Raw genomic sequence first — 22,213 nt, 5'->3', positions numbered from 1 at the left:
AAAAATTCCCTCAACGTCACCGCGCTCTTGCAGAGCAAAACAAGAATGGCCGAGTTGTCTGTGCTTCATATTGAAATGTCACAATTGGTTGGTCCACCCTGCCTACATTATCCTTTGCTTGTACTGTATGTTTTTTAGATGTACACCTACCAGCCACAGCTTCATGATTACTTGCGTCATATAATGATATAAAATCAGAGGGGTGTATCAAACATTCTCCTTTTACAAATATATTCATTCATTCATTCATTCATTTTCTGTGCCGCTTCACTACGGTTGCGGGCATGCTGGAGCCTATCCCAGCTATCTTTGGGCGAGAGGCGGGGTACAACCTGAACTGGTCGCCAGCCAATCACAGATCACATATAAACAACAACCATTCAAACTCACATTCACTCCTATGAGCAATTTAGAGTCTTTCAATAACCTACCATGCATGCAAGACAAGATATTTAATGTCAAACAACAACACATAGCATAACACATAACACAACGTATGCTGCCATCCAAGCAACGCCTTTTTCAGGGATTTCAGTAAGACAATGCCAAGCCACATTCTGCACATTTTACAACAGTGTGGCTTCGAGTAAAAAAGTGTGCGTACTATACTGGCCTGCCAGTAGTCCAGACCTGTCTTTCAGTGAAAATGTGTGGCGCATTACGAAGTGCAAAATACGACAACGGAGACCCTGGACTGTTGAGCAACTAAAGTGTACATCTAACAAGAATGAAAAAGACCTACACCTACAAAGCTTCAACATTTAGTGTCCTCAGTTCCCAAATGCTTTTTGAGTGTTGTTAAAAGGAAAGGTGATGTAACACAGTGGTAAACATGCCCATCTCAGCTTTTTTTGGAAAACTTTGTAGGCATCAAATTCAAAATGAGTGAATATTTGCAAAACAAAACAAAAAACAAGAGTATCAGTTTGAACATTAAATAGCTTGTCTTTGTAGGGTATTCAATTGAATATATTTTTAGAAGAATTTGCAAATCATTGTATTATTTTTTTTTATTTACGTTTTACACAACATTCCAGATTCATTGGAATTGAGGTTTATGTTAAAACTGTCAGTACGACCTAAAATTTGATTTTTAAGAAATTACCACGCCCGATGGGTGGAAACTAAACGTCAGAGACAGAGGGCGGGACAGACGAGGTGTCATTCATTTGCTGTGGACTCATGGGTGCATCCCTGCAGCCTTGCGCTGACCTGTTTCCCTGATCTTCAGGAAGTTTTCTGAAACTATGGCAGAATATCGACCTCTGGAAAATAAAACAATTCTCATCCCTCATTTGCCAACAACTGGGCATACGATGAGCAAACGGAAGGAGAGGCAACAGAAGAAGAAATTGGACAGATCTCGAGACAAAACAAGGTGAATATAACAGTTGCCTTTCAGAGGTGGAAGGAACTCAGGCAGCTGAGAGGATTCAGAAGTGGTGTGGAAATAGCAACATTTCTGTTTGACAGCTAAGTTTATCACCTATTTTTTTTTAAATTGATTGTACATTTCCAAAAATAAAGGTTCAAATCAATAACATTTAGTGATATGGTAACACTCCATTGCGAATATGTCATGCTACAGCGTAGCAGCTGTGGCTTACATTGGTTTGTTTACAGTGCACGTTACAGACATCACGTTACATCAGTGGGGGGCTTTGATCAGTTAATTAGGGTGGGGGGATTAGTGAAATAAGGCTAAATTCAAATCTTGCTAGCAGCAACTCTACAAACTTCCCCTTTAAGTGGAAGTACTGATACGTAAAAAAAAACAAAAAACATACAAGTACTGATTTAACTCCTCAAGTAAAAGTAAAAAAAGTAAAGACTCAGAAAAGAACAGGCAGTAAAAGTAAAACTTTTGTCAGAAAAATCCTCAAGTACAGAAACTCAGATACCTGAAAAATGTAATTATGTAAACTAACTTTATGTTGTTGTACTTCATAACTTCTTCCCACTACTGCAGAGCTGATCTCTCATGTAACTAGTTGAGGTAACCAAAATATAAGAAACAGACTTCATTATGATACAGTACAGTTGTGCACCACTGCAAACTGCAACCTTTATACTAAACATAATGTTACAGTTCAGACAGTACCAATCCAAACTTAAAGGCAGAATATTTCTAGGGTGGTCCTTATTTCCGAACTTTTGATTTTTCATCAGCGAAGGCCTGGATATGGTGTGAAACCATGAGAAAACACCTCCTGTGAAGTTTCACATCGATTGGACATATTTAAGAGGTGCCCCAAAGCCAATTTGGCGCAGTAGTCTAAAAAAAAAAAAAGATGAAAAGTTTACTTTTGTTAAATGTTTTTGAAAAATGCAGATAAAAGTTGGGTTCAAAAGACTCGTTAGGGGTGTAAAACATTGAGAGAGAAAAAATCCTCCTAAAATCGGTAAAAGTTATGTACAAAAGGCACTCCTGGGTCACCCACGCTGACCTGCTTGTATTAGCCCCTCGCTGGGGGGTCTCGCGGGAGCCTAAACCCCCCTCATTGTTGCCCAGTTAACGTTGACTTGCAGATGTCGGGGAAGCGCAGCTGCAATCTGTGGGGTCACCACCGAGGCTCGAGCTCTGCTGCGCTTTGGGGGGGAGGAAGCAAAAGAGGGCCCGGCGCCATCATCATTGCCGTCGTCTTCATCAGCTGTTTCCGTGGCACTGCTTGAGGAAGAACTCGCCAGTTCGACTGTGCCCTCTTCCGGGGCGGCGGTGCGCTTCCTGGATCGTTTCATACGACGCCTTTCAAGCGCCGCCAACTTGCCGTCGATGCCCATCATGACCCCCTGGCGGGCGTCCTTGTCGCGCTGCATGGCGAGGAACCTCCGATCTTCCATGTTGAGAGTCAACTCGACATCCTTCATGGCGACGTCGAAGAGGTGGTCGAGGCGGGTCACGAATTCTTCACGCTTTTTTGTCTCCGTCGGGGACTTGCGGCTCTTGTGTTTTCCCAGCGCACGCCACAGATCGTACTCATTTGTCACCTTTTTAGCTGCGTGGTGTTTTTCCTTTGTGGCAATCTTTGCCTTCTCCCAGAACAAGAACACCTCCTCCACCACCAGGTTCACCGCCGCCTTAACCGTCTTCTTTTCTTGATTGTGGAAGTGGAAGAACCGGCTCAGCACTTCCTTCAAGGAGGGCAGCTGCTTCCCCATCATCGGCTGGGGGTTCGGTGGCCGATGAGCCAGACCTCCGTCGGCTTCCTTGTTGCTTTCGCGGTCGCCATGCTTGTCACTCGAATACTTGCCACGACACAAATAACACTTGAAACTGAGGGAGAACAAAATTAGTGAATAATAAAATATGGTAACTGAAATACAATTGTCCACACAAAAGTTTTTTCTCGACGTTTTACACCCTAACGAGTCTTTGGAACCCAACTTTCAAAAATTTCCAAACAAATGTACGCTCGTTAATTTTTTATACTACTGCGCCAAATTGGCTTTGAGGCACCTCTTAAATATGTCCGATCGTTCTGAAACTTCACAGGTGGTGTTTTCTCATGGTTTCGCACCATATCCAGGCCTTCGCTCATTGAAATATTCATTTTTCAAATTCTCCCTACAAATAAGAACCACCCTGAAATTATTTGATACATATTATATTGTGCAAGTGGTCATACTGTTGTGGCTATATGTGGTACTGGTAAATAGATATATATACCTGACGTACATGATCATATTACATAGTTAATCACGTAGAATATTTGCTTTCCCATTGGATAGTCCTTTCAGTCACCCATTTTCAAGAGCATGCGAGTGCCCTCTGGAGGTGGGGAAGCATAGACGCCATTTTATAGTGCAAGAGAGGGTCAGTCACTTGGGGAATAATACATACTTTAAGTGCATCCATCCATTCATCCATTTTCTGCAGTGCTTGTTCTCATTACGGTCACATGTGAGCTGGAGCCTTTCCCAATTGACTGGGTAAACTATGGACTGGTCGCCAGCCAATCACAGGCAACATTTACGCCCACATTCACACCTAGGTTATGGACAATTTAGCATGCATGTTTTTGGAATGTGGGCAGGAAGCCAGAGTACCTGGGGAAAAGCCACGCAAGCAGGGGAAGAGCATGTAAACTCCACACAGGAAGACCGAAGCTGAGATTCGAACTCATAAACTCAGAACTGTGGCAAACTAACCAATACACGTAAACCCTGTTGACTGTGCATGTCCAAGGCTTTCAACACTTCCAGTGTCTTATTTCTTCATGTATCTATTTTTAAAAAAAGCACATTTTCCATCCGATGTTGTTTCCACTAATAGTGTCTCTATCTGTTCTTTTTTAGGTGGATTTCAGATCCACTGAAGTGAGTGACAACCTCTGACTGCTTGTGTTGATGGGATGGTGAGATTACACAACAAAGGCCTTGGTTGTGAGGTCAGAAGCCAGAAGAAACACTAAATACGTACTCCATTGGTATAGTTTTCACAAGAGGTGGAATGTACAGAGATTTGTGTTCAGTCGAGAGTAAATGTAAAACGTTGCCCAAAAAGTAAATACTCTAAAGTAAAGTACAGACTCTTGAAAAAAAAAAAAAATCTGCTTTAGTACAGTAAGTTAATATTTTCAGAAATAGCAAAACTACTCATACTTGGTGCTTACGTAGAGGTACAGAGATACTTGTGTAAAACTCCACAATTTAAGGAAAAGTAATCCATCAAAATCCCAACCGATTGACTTTACCTACTGTATGTCTTTTTACGTTGTGTCGTCATCTGTACATATTGAAGAAAAACAACAAGCTTATTTTGACAAAGGAGAAGAAGTACAGCTATGGTTTACAAATACAGGGAAAAGAAAAAAGAAACAAATAAATACTCAAAGTGTAAAGAACAGAAATCTACTTAAGTACAGCAACTATAAGTTTATTTATTTATTTATTTGTTTTTGGTTTTTTTTTGGGGGGGGGGGGCTCTTTTCAGTTTTGGGCAAGAAAACTGTCATCTCCTTTAAAACAACAACAAGAGGTCCCAATTCCATATTTTCATGTACAGGGGATCTCAAACCTGTAACCCTTAGGTCATGATCTAATGAGATAAAATCTAACTTACATGATAATACTAATTGTTTTGTTTTTTAATAGAAAATATCAGAGAAGTATTCATTTAACAATATGTTAAATGCTATGGTTATAGTTTGCTAGTTATAAGCCCCCCTCTCATATATCTAAATAAGTAACCAAAATATTAGACACACCTCATAGCATAATAATGTCTGTACATGCAACTCTAGAGATGTGTGATACCAAAGAAATTCGACAGAGGGCAGCAGTGACCTAATACTCCAATAATTGGCCAACACTCTACAAGTGTGCTACTATGAACTACTGTACCGAATTGAACTTTATTAGGAACAGATTGTTTAATTAAGAGTGAGAAAATAATAATAAACGATGAAGCTTCATTGGAAAAAAATGGGCTTCAAATTGGAAGATACAATGAAGAGTACAGTTGTATCTATTTACAAAAAAAAGAAAAAGAAAACTTGTGATTAACTGATTTGTCAAGGGTGGAGCTGTGTCAGTTACTACATCAAAATGATCTCATTACTCGTGATTGTGCATGTGTGAGAAAATCAGAACTCAAATGTAATCTATAAAAGATTCCTCCTTATGCAATGGACTATTTGTTCAACACCTGACAGCGAGAACAAAATAATTTCTTCTGCTGAGAAAATAAATTAAAACGCTACAAGTGTAACAATGTTAGTTTATTTAATGGAAATGGAGTCGAGTTAACCATGTGAGGCATGAGTGTCACATGCTGGCCCATTTTGAAAGGAGGACTCTCCCATTGGCCTTCACTGTCCCACTTCTGGAAGGTGACACAGTTAAAAGCTTTTACCGCTGTGATTCACATCTGACTGCGACTTAATTGGATCAAAACCTGACTAGTGTCTTCGTATGTACGATAAACTATTAGAAAAAGATGTCACAGCTTAATTTTAATGCTTTGTTTTGCGCCTACAGTGTTATTCAAGGTAACGTCGGCTTATCCCACATTTAATGTATTCTTAATGCAAAAAGCAGCTGTCTGATTTAATTCCCCCCCAAAAAAACAGTAGCTTGAAAGTCCACTCTGATTTTCACAAAGCTTTCGAGCTTGTTTTTTGTTTTTGCTTTTTTTTACGCAATAAAACTGGCAGCTGCGTGATACGGAGGCGTTCCAAACACAGACATCTGGGTGTCATTTGCCTGGTGTGTTCTTCTCACACTCGCCATTCATTTCAGCAGGTGGCACTTTCACGTTCTCTGTACAGCCGTTTCCCCCAAAACACACATACGCACATACACAAATGCAGTCCATATAGAGGCTTTTTCATGAGCACGTTTTAAAGAACTGCACTCGAAAATAACGAGCCTCTTGTTCAGTGTCTCGACTTGATGACATCATAGCACTGAGAGCAGTGAAGCGCCTTGTACTTTGTGAGGATGGCTTCACCCGAAAACCCTTTAATTAGTTTTAATAGCGCTGTAGTTCATTTGGACAGGTGTTAACACAGCAGACAAACTCTGGTGCGGACCAGATCAACTGGTCCAAGACTTACAGCTAAAGGTGGTCTGGGTACCGGTCCAAACGCACTCTGGCGCGGTTCACATGCAATGTGAAAGCCATCTGATCTCACTACAGCCTTTATATAGAGCAATGATACTCAAAGTGGGTACGTGGGCTCCTCTAGTTGTATGCGAAAGAATCACAGCTTAAGTACAGTTTTATTTACCTTTTTTAGTACAATGCATTTAATCTTTAAGATTTGCTTGTTTTAAAACATTTATGAAGGTACAGCTTTATTTAAAGGTCAGACTCCAAGGATTTTATGACAGGAGGTTAAAATTCACATGTGGATTGTTAATATGTTTTGTAAAAAAATTGGTTTAATTGAGCACTTACTCTGAATGTGGAGCTACAATTTGGAATACCAGCAGGATGAGGATTTATATACAAAGGAGCCGGCAGTAAGTAAACTTGCCGTCAAGCCCTCCATGTTTGAGCCAATCAGGAGGGCGCAGCCTGTGTGTGACAACAGCTAGCGGCTAGTTAGCACCTGCACAGACGATATGCTTTCAAAATGCACTTGGCTATTTGCTGGCGTGGGTTGTGTTTGCTTGTATAGGTAATTATTAAAGTAATCAACAAATGCCACTTTTGTGCCAATTTGTGTTTCTTTGTGATGCTTTAGTGAAACACGACACCATCAGTGACTAAAGCATCACAAATAAACAAAAGCTGGCGCAAAACTGGCATTTGTTGATATCATTAAAAAGGATCTGAGCAAGATAGCAAACCATGACAAATACCAGCAAATAGCCAACAGCAAATGTATTTTGAAAGCATGACTCAAGCACATTAGCCCTGTCTATGCGAGTGCTAACTACTAACATAGTTCACAGTCTAATCTGTCTTCATACAGCATCTAGGTACGTCATCATAATGACTTTTTTAGCGTGGTGGGTGCATTTTACCAACATATTGGTGTATCTTGTTAGCTATTGACGCTATCGCTAATGTTGTGATGTTAAAGAAACGTTTAGCATAAAAATGAATGCTCTGTCTAGATAATGGATGTTTGCTTGTCTCTCGCTAGTCAGCAGAGCAAACCTTCTTTCTTTTTACATCTGTGTGACCAATAAGAGAAGAGAGCGTCAAGTACTTTTTGCTGATGCAATTTGGAATGCTTGGAATTTTTACTGTGTGAACACAAACCAAAACAATTGAGGACATAGACATTGTTTATTGTTGATATGGCTATTGCTGATTCGGACAGGATAAAGCAAGCTACAGTAGTGAAAGCATCCAAAAATGTACTTTTCACTTAACAGCAAAGTTCAGTTTTTTTGGAACTGCCTTAGTTGGCAGCAGCATCAGCTGACAGAAGAGCAGCATAACGACAGGGAAACTTCCATTTGCAGCTCTGACAATTGCCTCCGTTGAAAGTCTGAATGCCGCAACTGTCGATTATTCACGCTCATTAGATTGTTTGCTCAAGTATTTATGACATGAACGCTAGGAGAGGCAAGGTTTCCTCTGTCCCTTTCGCCAATGATGAATTTGTCAGTTTTATTTGGGCTGGGAGGAATTTCATGATCATGTGGAATTGGTTTGATGTAACATTTGCTTCAAATTGGTTATGATTTATACAGTCTTGGATGCATGAGTTGACAAATAGCTATTTGGCATTTTTTCATTAGCAAAAGCTGGTACCAATTATCTGTTGCAAGCCACGCATTTGGTACCTGGGCCTTCAACAGCGATTTTATCCAACTCTTAATGCCACCACTATCACGTCACAACTATAGAAACTATCTATTCTTTACCAAATTGCAATATAACAGTAATTGTAACATCAGAATCAATATTTATCTAATAAAAGAACAAAACAAACAAAAAGTTAAATAGAATACATTATACTCACCAGAGATGATTATTAAATAAAGTATATTGAGTGTGCAGATTTGTCCAAACAATCAGGAGAGGAAAATGCTGACGCTTTTGTGGGCCAGCAAGCTGACCCTGTGAGGCTAATTTGAAATCTGCTTGGTTAAAGGAACCAACCCATTGCCGATATAGTTTAAGTTACATGTGACAGCACTACTGATTCTGAATGCCCTGGGCAGGTTATATTGACATGGCAGCACATAGGGGCTGATTTACCAAACTCTCAACGAGAGGGTGCTAAATTGCGTGTTAATTCTGGCAGATTGCACACAGTGTTGGTGGACGTGTTCCGTATGCTCTACTAATACTGCAATATTTTGCTAAGATCCCAAATAGCATGTGCTAAATTGCCTGTCCACTCACTCAAGCAGATAGCAAGCGCAGTTAGGAACAGGTATAAAGGGTTTTATGCTTTAGGTAGCTCTAATGGTTTCCACCATGGAACATTTGGGAGAGCACTGCAAGCCCAAAATGAAGTTTCAACTAATTGAATCGGAAGTGTTAGTGGAAAACAAACATAACTGTGTTACAGAAAACAAATCTATCCCGCCAATAATTTTGAGGAAGCCCAGCAACTGCATAAAAGCCATGTTTTGTTTCATTTACAGTAACTCATCCCTGAGTGCATGTGAATTGAATGCATGTGCCCATCCTGCGTAACATTGCGTTTAAAACTTGAAGACACCCCGAAAACTGCTCTGAGAGAGGCCGGCACCAATTTTCACAGTGCGGTTATTGACCCTGACGCAAGGGATTGTCGAGTTGAAAGGACTTTTGTCATAAGTGATATCGCATGACTCCTTCTTGTGTCGGGTTCCAAGTCAGCCTTTCAATCAGTCAGAAGTGTCATTATTGCATTGCTGAATAGATGATACAGTTATGTCACAATTTTTTTGTTCTTGACATTTCAAAAATGTTTACACAAAGGTTCTCCCTGCCACCTCTGGCTTTGCCTGTCCTGTAGAGGCTATTTAGGCAAAGAAAAAAAAATCCAATTTACACTTACGAGAAGTAGTGCAGCCAAGAGCCTGCAACTGCTATTTCTAGTACCTGGGAATCCGGGGTTCCATACAATACCATACCATACAGGTGATGTAATCCTCTGGTTGAGCAAATCTGTCATCACTGTTGTAACATTTGATTGATTTTGAAATAACAAACTCTGGACACTCCAGTATCATAATCCACAGGCTCCACTTACGTTCAATGCGCTGTTTGTTTTTTGTTTTTTGCAGTTTATGAAGCATTAGTATCCTGCCTAAACATGCTGCAATTAAAACACTATGAGAGTCAAGTTTCTGGACACTTTTCATTAAATGTTACTGAATAAATGTGAGCACACCTTTTATATACTCACAACACAGATTTGGTGTAAATGGTATTTGGGCTGGTGAAGTTGGCATCCCCTCAACTTGGTGTGCATGATTATCTTTGTAAAGGAGAATTTCTTTGCACTGCTATCATTAAATTGTAACTAATGTGTAAGCTAGTGCTCGCCTTCTGTAAGAGTTTGTCAGCGTTGGCGGTGCAGACAGACGAATGGTGTGGTCTTTTACATCCGTCTGTGTGTGTGTGTTGGCAGAGGAGGACAAAATCTCTTTTTGCCAGCCATTGTTGAAGCGCTCGACTGTTCTCCTAAATAACTCTCCCGCAGGAATGTGCCTCTGTCTGCCGGCTTGTAACAAAAGAAGGGACGCTCGGGGAGCTCAGATTTTGATGTCTCTCTAAACGTTTTCTCGAATTGGGAAGAAGATGTGTACTTTTGCCTGTGTTGATTCACTAACACATCATTGGCCTTTTGCTTCACCTTCTCTGGACTTTTAGCTCTGCTGCAAGAAAAAAAAAAACATCCTATCATCTGGTTCCACTCAGGAAAAAAGACTTCTTTGTATCTTTTGAGGTACAATATCTTGTCCCTATGATACCTGTACCTTTTTTTGTTCACTGAAAAAGATACATATTGCTACCTTGGCACCGAATAATTAACCCAAATGACACAATTGCACTCCTACTGTTCCCCTATTACTGGCAGTACACCTCCTCGCCTCTTTCATTTCCTCTCTCCACAGGGTCGGAGGTCCCGCTCTGTGACATCACCGCACTTTGCTTGTCTCAACGTGGCTCCCATTTCACCTCCATAGATTGGATTTGATGAGGCTCATTTGTTGACCGGCTGGCTCCCCGTCCTTGACTTACATTTTGTGAATGGGGGCTCAGTGGTCAAGGCAGGGTGGACCTAAATTAGATTTTCGCACATATAGGAGATGCATTTAGAATAAACTCGCAGTAGGTTTTCATCATTTTCTTTGCCGCGGTTCCTCTTATTTGCATTTGTAACTTCAGGCGTGACCTTTTATTGGTATTCCAGAAATGCTATAGCTGTGTGACTGCACATGGCAATGTTTGGTTGTATATTTATCTCCACGGGATGGATTTCCATAAATGCTTGCGTAGACATTAATGGTCTCCAGGAGATGAAGCACTGCGGCTTCACTGATGCCTATTGTGCCATCATGGCATTTGTGGAATCTATTGTGTGTGTTATTTTTAAGATAGTCATGCTCTCAGGTAATAATAATGTAATCAAAACAATGTGGTTGACTTTTATGTGCACTTCAGGTGGGGCTTTTTAGCAAATTATGTAGATTACAATGCTGGCAGATGGCACAGTGGACTAGTGGTTAGCACATCTGCCTCACAGTTCCGAGGATCGGGGTTCAAATCCCGGCCCCGCCTGTATGGAGTTTGCAGGTTCTCCCCGTGCCTGCGTGTTTTCTCCGGGCACTCCGGTTTCCTCCCACATCCCAAAAATAAAGTTAATTGAAGACTCTAAATTGCCCATAGGTGTGTGAATGTCAGTGCGAATGGTTGTTTGTTTATACTGTATGTGCCCTGTGATTGGCTGGCGACCAGTTTAGGGTGTAACCCGCCTCTCGCCTGAGGTTAGCTGGGATAGGCTCCAGCACGCCCGCAACCCGAGTGAGGATAAGCGGCACAGAAAATGAGTGGATGGAGGGAAAATGCCGGCATGCTAAGAATGATTCCAATGATGATGATACCATGTTTATTTGTGTTACAGTACCATTTTTGTGCAACTTACTCCAATAAATAAAGTTACAACAAACGAGAGCTCTATCAAAAGGGAGGAAACAGTGAGTTTACAACTCCACATCGAAAGAGTCTATTCCAAAGGCATCAATGTTTAGTGAGAGGGCTATTAATAATTTAACAATATTTAATAACATACAGAGAGCTGATTCGTACACTATCTGAAGAACCAGACATCAACAAAACTGATATAGCATACTCTGTTTATATTAATAAAATCGTATCAATATAATCTATGCGGCATGGTGCCCGACTGGTTAGCACATCTGCCTCACATTTCTGAGGACACGGATTCAAATCCGGCCTCGCCTGTGTGGAGTGTGCATGTTCTCCCTGCGCCTCCGTGGGTTTTAATTAATTGTGGACTCTAGATTGCCCGTAAGTATGAATGTGAGTGCGTATGGTTGTTTGTCTATATGTGCCCTGCAATTGGCCGATGTGCAGTTCAGGGTGTACCCCACCTCTCGGCAAAAGTCATCTGGGATAGGCCCCAGCTCGCCCGCGGGCCAAGTGTGGAAAAGCGGTACGGAAGATGGATGCATCAATGAATGATAATTCCTCCTATTTGCACTCACACTTTCTGGAGACTGCCTTTGGAAAAATCTCCTCCTTTTTTTTCTTTTTCCTCTGGTAGCAGGTGCATAAAGTAATGTATATGGTGCTTAAATGTAACCCAATGTAAGGTTTGTTTTGGAGTTGCTATAAATTTGGTAATCACCAAAATCATTTTTTAATGTTTTTTTAAAATGATTAATGATTAACAAGTATGTAGAGCTCTTCAACAAAAAAAATATATCAATTAAAGTCCAAATGAATTGGTCTGCATGAATTTTCAACTGAAAAATACTGATGTTATTATTTCATGATTAAGATGTCAGATTAAATTTGATTTAGTTGTATCCCTGAACAAAAAAGTTAGCTTTAGTGGTTAAGGGTTATTCCTGATTAATTTCTGACTTCTCAGAGAAGCAGATGGTCTAATACATTTGTCAAGCATCGTATATATTGTTTGAATAGTGCTGCTGTGATGCCCTCAAATTCCCGCCACTCTCTTTGTAAAGGCTACATTCCTCATGCATATGGTGTCTTGGGGCAGCACGTGGGAGTAGTTGTAAGCACGTCTGCTTTCGAATCTCTGCTCAGGCCATCCTTTGTTAAGTTTGCATGTTCTCCTGCCTCTTCTGCTTGGGTTTTCTCAAGGTATTGCGACTTCCTCCCACATTACAAAAAGCATGCAAGAGACTCTAAATTGGGCATGGTTGTGAATGTAAGTGTCAATGGTTGTTTGTCTTTGTGCCATGTGATTGACTAGCAACCAGTCTAAGGTCCGCCCTGCCTCTTGCACAAATTCAACCGGGATAGGCTCCAGCTCAGCCACGAACCTTGTAAGGATTAGGGTTTGACCCGATTAGTCGACTAATGTTCGGGTCATTTGTGCTTTTTTTTCACGAATACATGTGTGGATACTGTATATTCCTACTCTGTGCTCAAGTTCAGTGTATTTGCAAAATCACCATCAGATTCATGACACATGCACACTGGCATATTTTCTTCTCACCACCGTGCATATGTTAGTGAATCAGAAATTATTCTACTTGACGGGTATGTGCCAGTCATCAGCAACCTGCATAAACCACCCCCCTATTTCCCCATAAAAACACATCAGTTTGACACGAGATCAGTGAGGTTAGAAGTTGCCAGATATGGCCCCAAAACTTAAAAATAGAAATTTCATAAGAGCTGAAATTGAGGTCATAATGTCAGAGGTGGTGGCAAAGAAATGTCAGATTGTTCATGTGATTTCTAACAAGATAATAATCAATCAATATGAATATAATCGAAATGTACTTGTAATTATATGCACCAAAACATTGAGAAACATTTGGAATTGTCATTATTTATAACTTATTAGGCCACGAATATCCTGGTCCGGCCCACTTGAGATCAAATTAAGGCGAAGGTGGCCCCTGAACTAAAATTAGTTTGACACCTCTGGACTGTAGTACATCTCTCAGCCAAAGTCGGCTGGGATTAGGCTCCAGCTCATCCAAAGACAAGAGCTATTGAACATTCGTGGAAGGATGTTGTATTGGATCTCAGTAGATTGCGCAAGTGTACCTAAGGTGTATGTTTGTGCTGCTGATCTTGTCTTAAGTAGAAATAAACGTGGCAGAGAGGGTACAGGAAGACTTTGATCCAATCCTAGAGGGAAGCTTTGACGACTACACTCACAAGGAGTGTAAAACTTCTCACATGTGGTTTCACTTCATGTGGATCTCTTTACTTTTAGTCGCACCCCTAAGCTTCCTTCGCTGCTGGCAGTACACAAACCCGCCAAGCTTTTTCAATGACCTGCTGCCTCTACAAAGAGCTTTACAGTATCCCTGAGCCGGAGTGAGGCATCTTGCTCTTCCCTGTGTGCACACACTATACCTCGCCCCTCACATCCCTGATAGCCTTGACAAAACAACCCTCATCAGCCTCCCCCCCAGAAGAAAGTCCCATTCTTATTCTGTTCTATTGCGCAGAAGCCCCTGCCTTCTGTGTAAACATTGCACACAGGTAAGAGGGTGCACTTGTCTTCCTGTGTTTACACTAGCACAAATAGAGGCTCACACGAGGTGTAAGCATGCTTAAATTAAACGTCTGGGTGATGTCATTCCGGGTGCAGCGCAGGCCAAGTTCAGCATTCTGCCCACGGATGACGAGGAAAAGAGAGAAGCGCCATATTACCAAAAGCAGTCTGGAGTCTGCAGTCTGGAGCAAAATCATTACACTAAGAAGCAAAACTAGCAGAGCAAAGAATTGACTTATATCTGACAGTCATCATTCATCAATAATCATTAGGCTCTGTCTGACAACTGCCTCTGTGCTGTTTTTTTCTTCTTCTCGTTATTCCACTAGCTTTCTCTCGTCCGCTCCGTCAGACGTAAACAGAAGAGAAAAAAAACCACAATATTGACTCTGAATGGTAGAAGCTGAAGCAGTTCTTCAAAGCCGTGACTCACACTGAGCAACGTGTCAGAGCTGAGAAATCGAAGACGTCGAGCAGTTGGCAGGCTGGCTAACTGAGCCTGGAAGGAAGTCCGTTGAGGCCTGGCTCGGTTCTGCTTGGAAGCCTTGGAAGGGTATGTGGCTTTGAGGACTACTACATGTAGTAAATCCAGATTTTCTTCTCGCAATATCATTCACTGGAAACTGATACAGAAGTGGCATAATACATCCCGGACCCCTCAGATACATGTGTGCAATCTTATGAGATCCAAAATAAAAGTATAATAATGCAGAATTTTGACTGACACTGTCAGAGCGGTATTAATTCAATAAACTTTTTGCTATTGTGGTTGTAGTTACAATTGTTTAACTCCACTGCATCATCATCATCATTAACAACTGAGCATTATTATCTGATTAAAAGCAGCATACAGTTCCTGTATGTGATCGCATTAGAACGTGCAACATTGTGCCCATTGAGTGTAGCATTAACTTCACTACCGGAAACATTACAGACCTTTATGAATTATGCATATTAACATTTGGATGTAATTTCCATCCAGTGGTAACAGAAAAAGCTTTACATCTGAATTTCTCGAAAGATTGTAGCCTAAAATGAGTTCTTCAGTAAAGAAAATAACTCTCATTTTAGTCAGCTTGCATCATTCAACATAACTTTAGAGGTTTTTTATTGATTATTATTGTTATTGTTTTACATCAGTGGTGTTCAAAGTGTGATGTGTGTCTCCAAGAGAACTAAAGCGGAGGCGCAGCAGTTTCAGAAATGTAAAAATACAGCAAGATGATATTTTTTGGGGGAATTAAAAAAATGTTAGCTCAACCATCAGCTATTTTAACTGTAAAAGTGATTGACTTGTTGACATTTGTGTTTTGCGATGTGTCCACTGCATGTGCCACACGCACGGATTCACACACTAATTGATAAGTGTAGTCCGGCAGCTTGGTGATGAAGTGCTGCCTCCACGAGTGAAAATACAAAACGATTTATGCTTTAACTTCATCTTTGTGGAGGCTCACTATTTTACCTCACACTTGCGGGTGTCGCTTCCATAAATAGTAGCCGCTTGTCACGTGGCAACCACCTAACTCCGCCCCTGATCGTCATGGTAATGTAAGTCGCATTCAGCATTGTGCCCTCGGGAGAGCGTGGAAGGGTCTATCGTGGCTCATTTGCATGAGACAGGACCCCCCATAAACAGAGTGATTACAGGGCGTTCTTCAAAAATAGGGTGAAAAGTGACATTCTTAATCCTTGGGGTATTTGGGCAAAAAGCATGTCACATACAGACTCGGAACTGGTTTAAATTCAGAAAGGAATACATATAACTCCCTTTAAAAGGGCTTACATGTGATGTTAAGATGATCACAAGAAACTTCTATGTTTTGGTGACAGAAACCATTGTAGTGTTTCAAAAATTCACCAAGGCTTTGCAGTGAATTTTAAACTGGTTTGAGAACTCATTTACATATAATTTGTTTAGTGTAAACATAGATGTGAAGCATCATGGGAAATGTAGTGATGACAGTAAGAGTGTGACGCCAAGCTCCTCTCAGTGGGAGTTCCATATAAAGGAATTGGATCTGCTTCGGTAATGCTATTAGTACTGCAGCTCGGGATTTCCATCTCAAAACGGGTGTAAAAAAAAAAAAAGGAAACTCAGACAGATTTGCATGTTTCCAAAGTATTTGACAGAAGAAATGCAAAGGATTAAAAGGGGGTATACATACTGTACATGTCAACTAGTGCACCCGCATGAAGTCAACAGCTGTAATACAGTGTTGTGTGAGCTGTTTTTGAAATTCCATTTAGCTGTTACAGTACACATGGGATTGGAGTTAATTAAGATGGCCAGCAGCTCCTGGAAGCAGATTTATTTTTAGCTAAAAGAGCAAAAATGTCACGGTTGCTTGTACGAGAGACAGAAGAAGATAACAAGGACCATTCATGTCAGACAATACATTGTGCTGCTTCCAAGCACAAGCAAACGTTGAAGAAAACCCACGAAGGCGACTTAATTGTTCCCTGTTGAGTTCAATTAATTTTACTTATATGAACACACTGCGCGATTTGCACAATGCTTGGAATCAACCGAGCAAGAAAATGAGAATCATCCTCAATTAAAATAAGTCATTAAGTTGCAAAATTTCACTATTGCCGGTATTCATTTGTCGTCATTTTTTTTTTTTTCTCGTACAGCCGAACTGCAAAGCTGAGGCGGCGAGGATTTATTGTAAACCACAAGGATGGAAAATGTTACCATATTCCAAGGGGCTCACATGTCTGCGTGAAACAAGAAGAAGGAGAAGAGTATAGATCCAGGAAAGTTAGAGCTGACTGGAGAGGATCCCGCTGTCGCTAAAGGCAACCAGAGTCAGCACATTGTCAGTTATAAATCTCGCATTACGCAAATAACACAGTAGTACATACTGTATTCATAGGCACTGAAAGCTTTGGAAGTGGGAGCTGTAAAGGCTATAACTGATTTATCTTAATTTGACTTCCAATGGCAGTGTTATAAATCGCACACACAACACAAATCCTTGATAATTCTTCTTAAAACAATGTTATCGATCCAGCAGATGCAGATCATCCAAGTTGATTTTTTTTCTTTTTTCTTTTTTTTTTTTTCTGGACACGCGCCACTAGTTGCTAGACAGAGTTTTTGGGTTGTCCCATAAGCTAATGAAAAGCCACGCTAAAGGAACTGCCACCTAAATATGAGACCACTTTTTGTTTGCATTGGAATCAGTGCACTGTATTAAATATAATACAATTTGCTACTAATTACCATCCAAAGCAAATAAAATTGCAGGGTTTTTTTCTGCACAAACTGGGAGGAAGGCCAATTACTTTCAAACAGAGCATCAATCACTTTTTCTCTCAACGACAAAACAATTCATACAATCAGTCTTTTCTGCTCTGTTATCCTCAGCCCGTCTGTGTCTCTTTGTCTGAGCACCTGTTGTTTTTGTGGAAAGTGCTGTTCATTATCCCCCCTGCATCGTTTTTCCTGATGTACACATCTTTCAGCTTGCTGCTTTGAGCCTTGAGATGCTCCTTATGAATATTTAACTTCCCTTGCCTAGTACATGTACTGGCTGATTAGTCTTATTGCTTCTTACGCAGACTATCTTTTTCTTTCTGTGTGAAATGTAAGATCGGACGAGAATTAGTCCATTTAGATAAAAGCTTTATGTGACTGTAGCTGATAGGCAATACAGTTTATTATATTACATAAGATTTGCCTTTTACAGTGAGCCTTTTATAAGAGTTTGAAAAGCCTTAGCATATCATTGCAGGCGATTCATGAAAGCACAATAAGAAAAGACACTTGCCTTACGGACACCAGGAATTGCAGTTTCTAGCAAAGGTGCACACCATTTGCTTAGTTGTTAATCGGAATGATAACGAACCCACCAATTAATATTTTGTGCACATACTACACCTATTTTGTGGACATATATTACATTTTGTGTGCATGTCACAGGTGTATTGTGGCCAAAATAATATTCCCATGTCATGCCTGGAGCTCTGTAGATGTTAGTGGATTTATTCTATACAACTGTTTTTGTTTTCAATGAAACATAATTGAGAAATTGATTTTAGAAGGTGGCCCACCTCACATTCTCCATCCACGGCATAGCATTGCTACTCTGCCCTCAATTACTTTGTAATTATATCGATTTTATTTTTTACAGTGTAACATTAGAAACATTACTTAAGCACCTTCTGCGAGACAGTAAATAAAATATCTCAACAAGACATTCACCTCAACTGAATTTACAAAAAGGAAAATGCATGAATGAAAATTGCACAACTTCGATGGAGTTGAAATACGATGAAGTAAAATCACAGCTACCCAGATAATTAACTGTCCAATGATGACACAAGATGAAGATTTTTTTTAATGGTTTATTACATTTAATTAGCTAGCAAGCGAGCTAATTTAATGTAGGTAACAATATCAGCCCTTCATTATGACATGGATCAAAATGCTAACTTTTGATTTGTAAGAACTGGAGTGGAGTGGACAACCGAGTTACACAGACATCTCCTTGCCGGTCGACTTTTCACAATCACCGACTCAATCCACATTACCCCTCCTAATGTTAACATGACCTATTAATTTGTCATACATTGTCTACATTAACATAAAAGCGTTAGTCAACTTACATTGTTTTTTCATCCAACATTTGATCGGTTTGATTGTTTCATGTGTGAGCCAGCCATATGTTAAGCATGCTAAAAAGGATTTTAATAGTTTTAATGGCTCTAAAATTGTGTTTGTGTGTATAAGTGAGGGATTGCAGGGGGAATATTCAGTGGTGCCTTGTTTTCTTGTTTCTTGCTCTCTTGTGTAACTTTCATGTCTGATAAATGTGAATCTCTTACATGGACGAGCAGCTAACACGCGGGCACGCGGCGAGACTGGCCACAGCCCCTCCCCTCTCACTTACACTCTGTATTCAATTGCATAGAACTTTAATTAACTCCTTAATAAATTATAACTTAAAACATTTTTTCAACACGGTTACATGAGATTTTATTGATGAAAGGCCCCAGACGGGCTTACACGCACTCACGCACACGTTAAAAAAAATTGACAAAGGGCCACCAATTGAGCATCGAGGGCAAAAGGGCAGGTTCCCGGGCACCTAAAGCCGCCTTCCCTGCACGCCCCTGCTACACTTATTTATAAATACAGGTAAAAAAAACAAAAAACGACCTATGCAGTGTTATCGTCCCTTTAGATGACGAAAGAGTTTTGTGTTTTTTATTCTGGGAGACGGGCCATAATGGATCTTTGAGTACTTAAGGTTGCCGAGTCCTGGCATAGACAATGTGAAGTTAGCCATGTACTGTATTGACATTAGAGATTTAAATGAAAAACCACCAAAGCAGAGTGGTCATCACCAACACAGTAGATAAGATGTTAACAGAACCCCCCCCCCCCGCCCTCCCCCCCATGCAAATTTTTTTATAAATGTGTTGCCCTTGGATGAGCTCCCACACATTCTTGTACTTGTAACACAGGATTTAAGCGGATATACTGTATTTTCGCAGCTCAAAAACATGTGGATGTGTAGGCATAAGAAAGATGCTAGACGAAGTAGCATGCTCGTTTCAGGTCGTAGTTGTGATATTTGATCGAGAGTTGAGCGGGGCGTGGTTTCAGCACAGCCTTCAAGAGCAGAGACCATGACTTTATTTTTCTCCATTTTCAAGCCTCATTTTAAAATATTTGACGATGTGAACTCCAACAGGTTCTGAGGAGGGGGTTCAATCGCCGGTCCCGCCTGTGTGGAGTTTGCATGTTCTCCCCGTGCCTGCGTGGGTTTTCTCCGGCCACTCCGGTTTCCTCCCACATCCAAAAAACATGCATGAATTGGAGACTCTAAATTGCCCGTAGGTGTGAATGTGAGTGCGAATGGTTGTTTGTTTGTATGTGCTCTGCGATTGGCTGGCAACCAGTTCAGGGTGTGCCCCACCTCCTGCCCGATGATAGCTGGGATAGGCTCCAGCACGCCCGCGACCCTCGTGAGGAGAAGCGGCTCAGAAAATGGATGGATGGATGGATGAACTCCAACAGTTCGTATGATACCTGAATACGAATACCTCACTCACAACAGCAGCAATTGCATTTCTTTAGCATTTTCCTTCCCTCCGACAAACCTTTTCCCTCCCCTGTACCATAATTACCCTAAATGACAGAATATTGCATAATCACACATCTACTTGGAAAATATGATTAAAACCAGCAACACAGGTCAAAACACTATGAGTGCAGTAATTAATACCTCAGCAGCAGTTCCACCACTATTATTATGCATGAGCTTAATCAATGACCATTGAGCTTAAGGGCAATTAATCATTCAAATGAGCAGTGTGAGTGTATGTTTGTTTTATGTGTGTATTTCAGTGATGGTGAGTGTCAGTGTCTTTCAAATTAAGAGTTGCGAAACATTGAGCCAGTGGACACCCGCTGTTGCCGCTATTAAGTCTTAGAGGGCTGACAAATCATCCTGCTCATCAAACATGGACAATTCATTCACTGTTGTTGAAATTTACTGAGGCTTCATTTTACTTGCGTTTGACTGCACTGCACTGTGACTGCGTGCTGCAGCGGTGATTTTTTTATATGGATTACAAGGGCGTCATTCTCGTGAATATATAAATAAATAAATGTTTACCAACAATCTCCAGTCAGTAACATCATACATGCTTAAGTCATATGCAGAAACACTATACTATCAAACATGTCGGTGATGACACTGATTTTATTTTTTTATTATTATTTTTGCCATGCTGTTGTCATAGGCTACGTTCACACTGCAGGGCATGATGGCCAATTCGGATTTGTTCAATCCAATCTTTTTATGTAGTCATTCACATTTCAAAAACAAATGCGACTTGTACTGTGGACGGAATGCATCCGTGACGTCACGCGTGTGCGCACAACTGCGTGGTAGCATGTTTACAGAAGTCAATGAGGTAGCACAGACTTTCGTTTAGTTGTTATAGTTTTGTTGGAGTGCTTTTTGTTCCCCTCAGCTGTGTGAAGAGCGCGTATAGGCGTGAAAGTGTTTGTGATTGGATGAGCTGTCAGGGGGGATGTGATTGGATGAGGAGACGGGGGTGGGGGAGGGGGAATTATACGTCTGCAAGAGTGTCTGTGTGGGTGAGAGGCGAAAGTGAGATGGTCACACGAGAAGCTTGTTCTTTTGGTGTGGTTGCGGACATTTTTTTGTCCCCCAAATTGCAGCCTTTGCGATTTGAAAATTGTATTCTACTCATCACGATGTTGGTTTGAATTTGATTAATCGTTCAGCCCTACCGCCTACCCATTGAAAAACATACATGACAAATAAATACGTCGGGTGCAGTAAACGGTTTGATTCCAGTTGACAAATATAAACATCCACGGCAGTAAATTAGGTAATTGTTCTGTCTGTCTCTATATGTCGCTGGCATAAATCAATGGACAAAGATAGGAAATAATAATTTTCAGACCAATTTAGTGAAATGATGATCTCTCATGGCACAGTGGTTGGGAATCACTGATCTACAAACCTCAATTCCAATGAATTGTGTAAAATGTAAGTAAAAACAGAATACAATGATTTCCAAATGTTTTTCAACTTATATTCAGATGAAAACACTTAATCATATATTTTATTTTCTTTGTTTTATTTATTTATTTTTTGCAAATATACACTTATTTTGAATTTGATGTCTGCAGCAGATTCCCAAAAATCCGGGATAGGGGCAACAAAAACTCCATGCTCAAAAAAGACCTGTTTGGAACAATTCACAAGTGAACAGGTTAATTGGAAACAGGTGAGTGTCATGATTGGGCGTAAAAGGAGTATCCCTGAAAGGCTCAGTCGTTCACAAGCAAGGATGGGGTGAGGTTCACCACTATGTGAGCAACTGCGTCAGCAAATAGTCCAACAGTTGAAGAACAATGTTCGTCAATGCACAGTTGCAAGAAATTTAGGGATTTCATCATCTACGGTCCATAATATAATCAAAAGATTCAGAGAATCTGGAGAAATGTCTGCACGTAAGCGGCAAGGCCGAAAACAAACATTGAATGGCCTTTGATGCTTCAGGCCGCACTGCATTAAAACAAAACGTATCAT

The 22,213-nt window shown here is 40.6% G+C and overlaps 1 long non-coding RNA gene across 1 annotated transcript; it reads left to right on the top strand.

Annotated features, from left to right (window-relative positions):
- Positions 1 to 7,333: 7,333 nt before the first annotated feature.
- Positions 7,334 to 17,877, top strand: LOC133482741 (uncharacterized). The gene is made up of 3 exons (XR_009789917.1): positions 7,334 to 7,428; positions 14,459 to 14,682; positions 16,767 to 17,877. It is a non-coding gene; the product is annotated as an uncharacterized LOC133482741 (long non-coding RNA).
- The last annotated feature ends 4,336 nt before the right edge of the window (positions 17,878 to 22,213 follow it).

Source organism: Phyllopteryx taeniolatus, chromosome 8, assembly GCF_024500385.1.
Source record: "Phyllopteryx taeniolatus isolate TA_2022b chromosome 8, UOR_Ptae_1.2, whole genome shotgun sequence".
In the NCBI taxonomy this organism is placed as follows: domain Eukaryota; kingdom Metazoa; phylum Chordata; class Actinopteri; order Syngnathiformes; family Syngnathidae; genus Phyllopteryx; species Phyllopteryx taeniolatus.
This window is presented reverse-complemented; position numbering and strand designations above follow the sequence as displayed.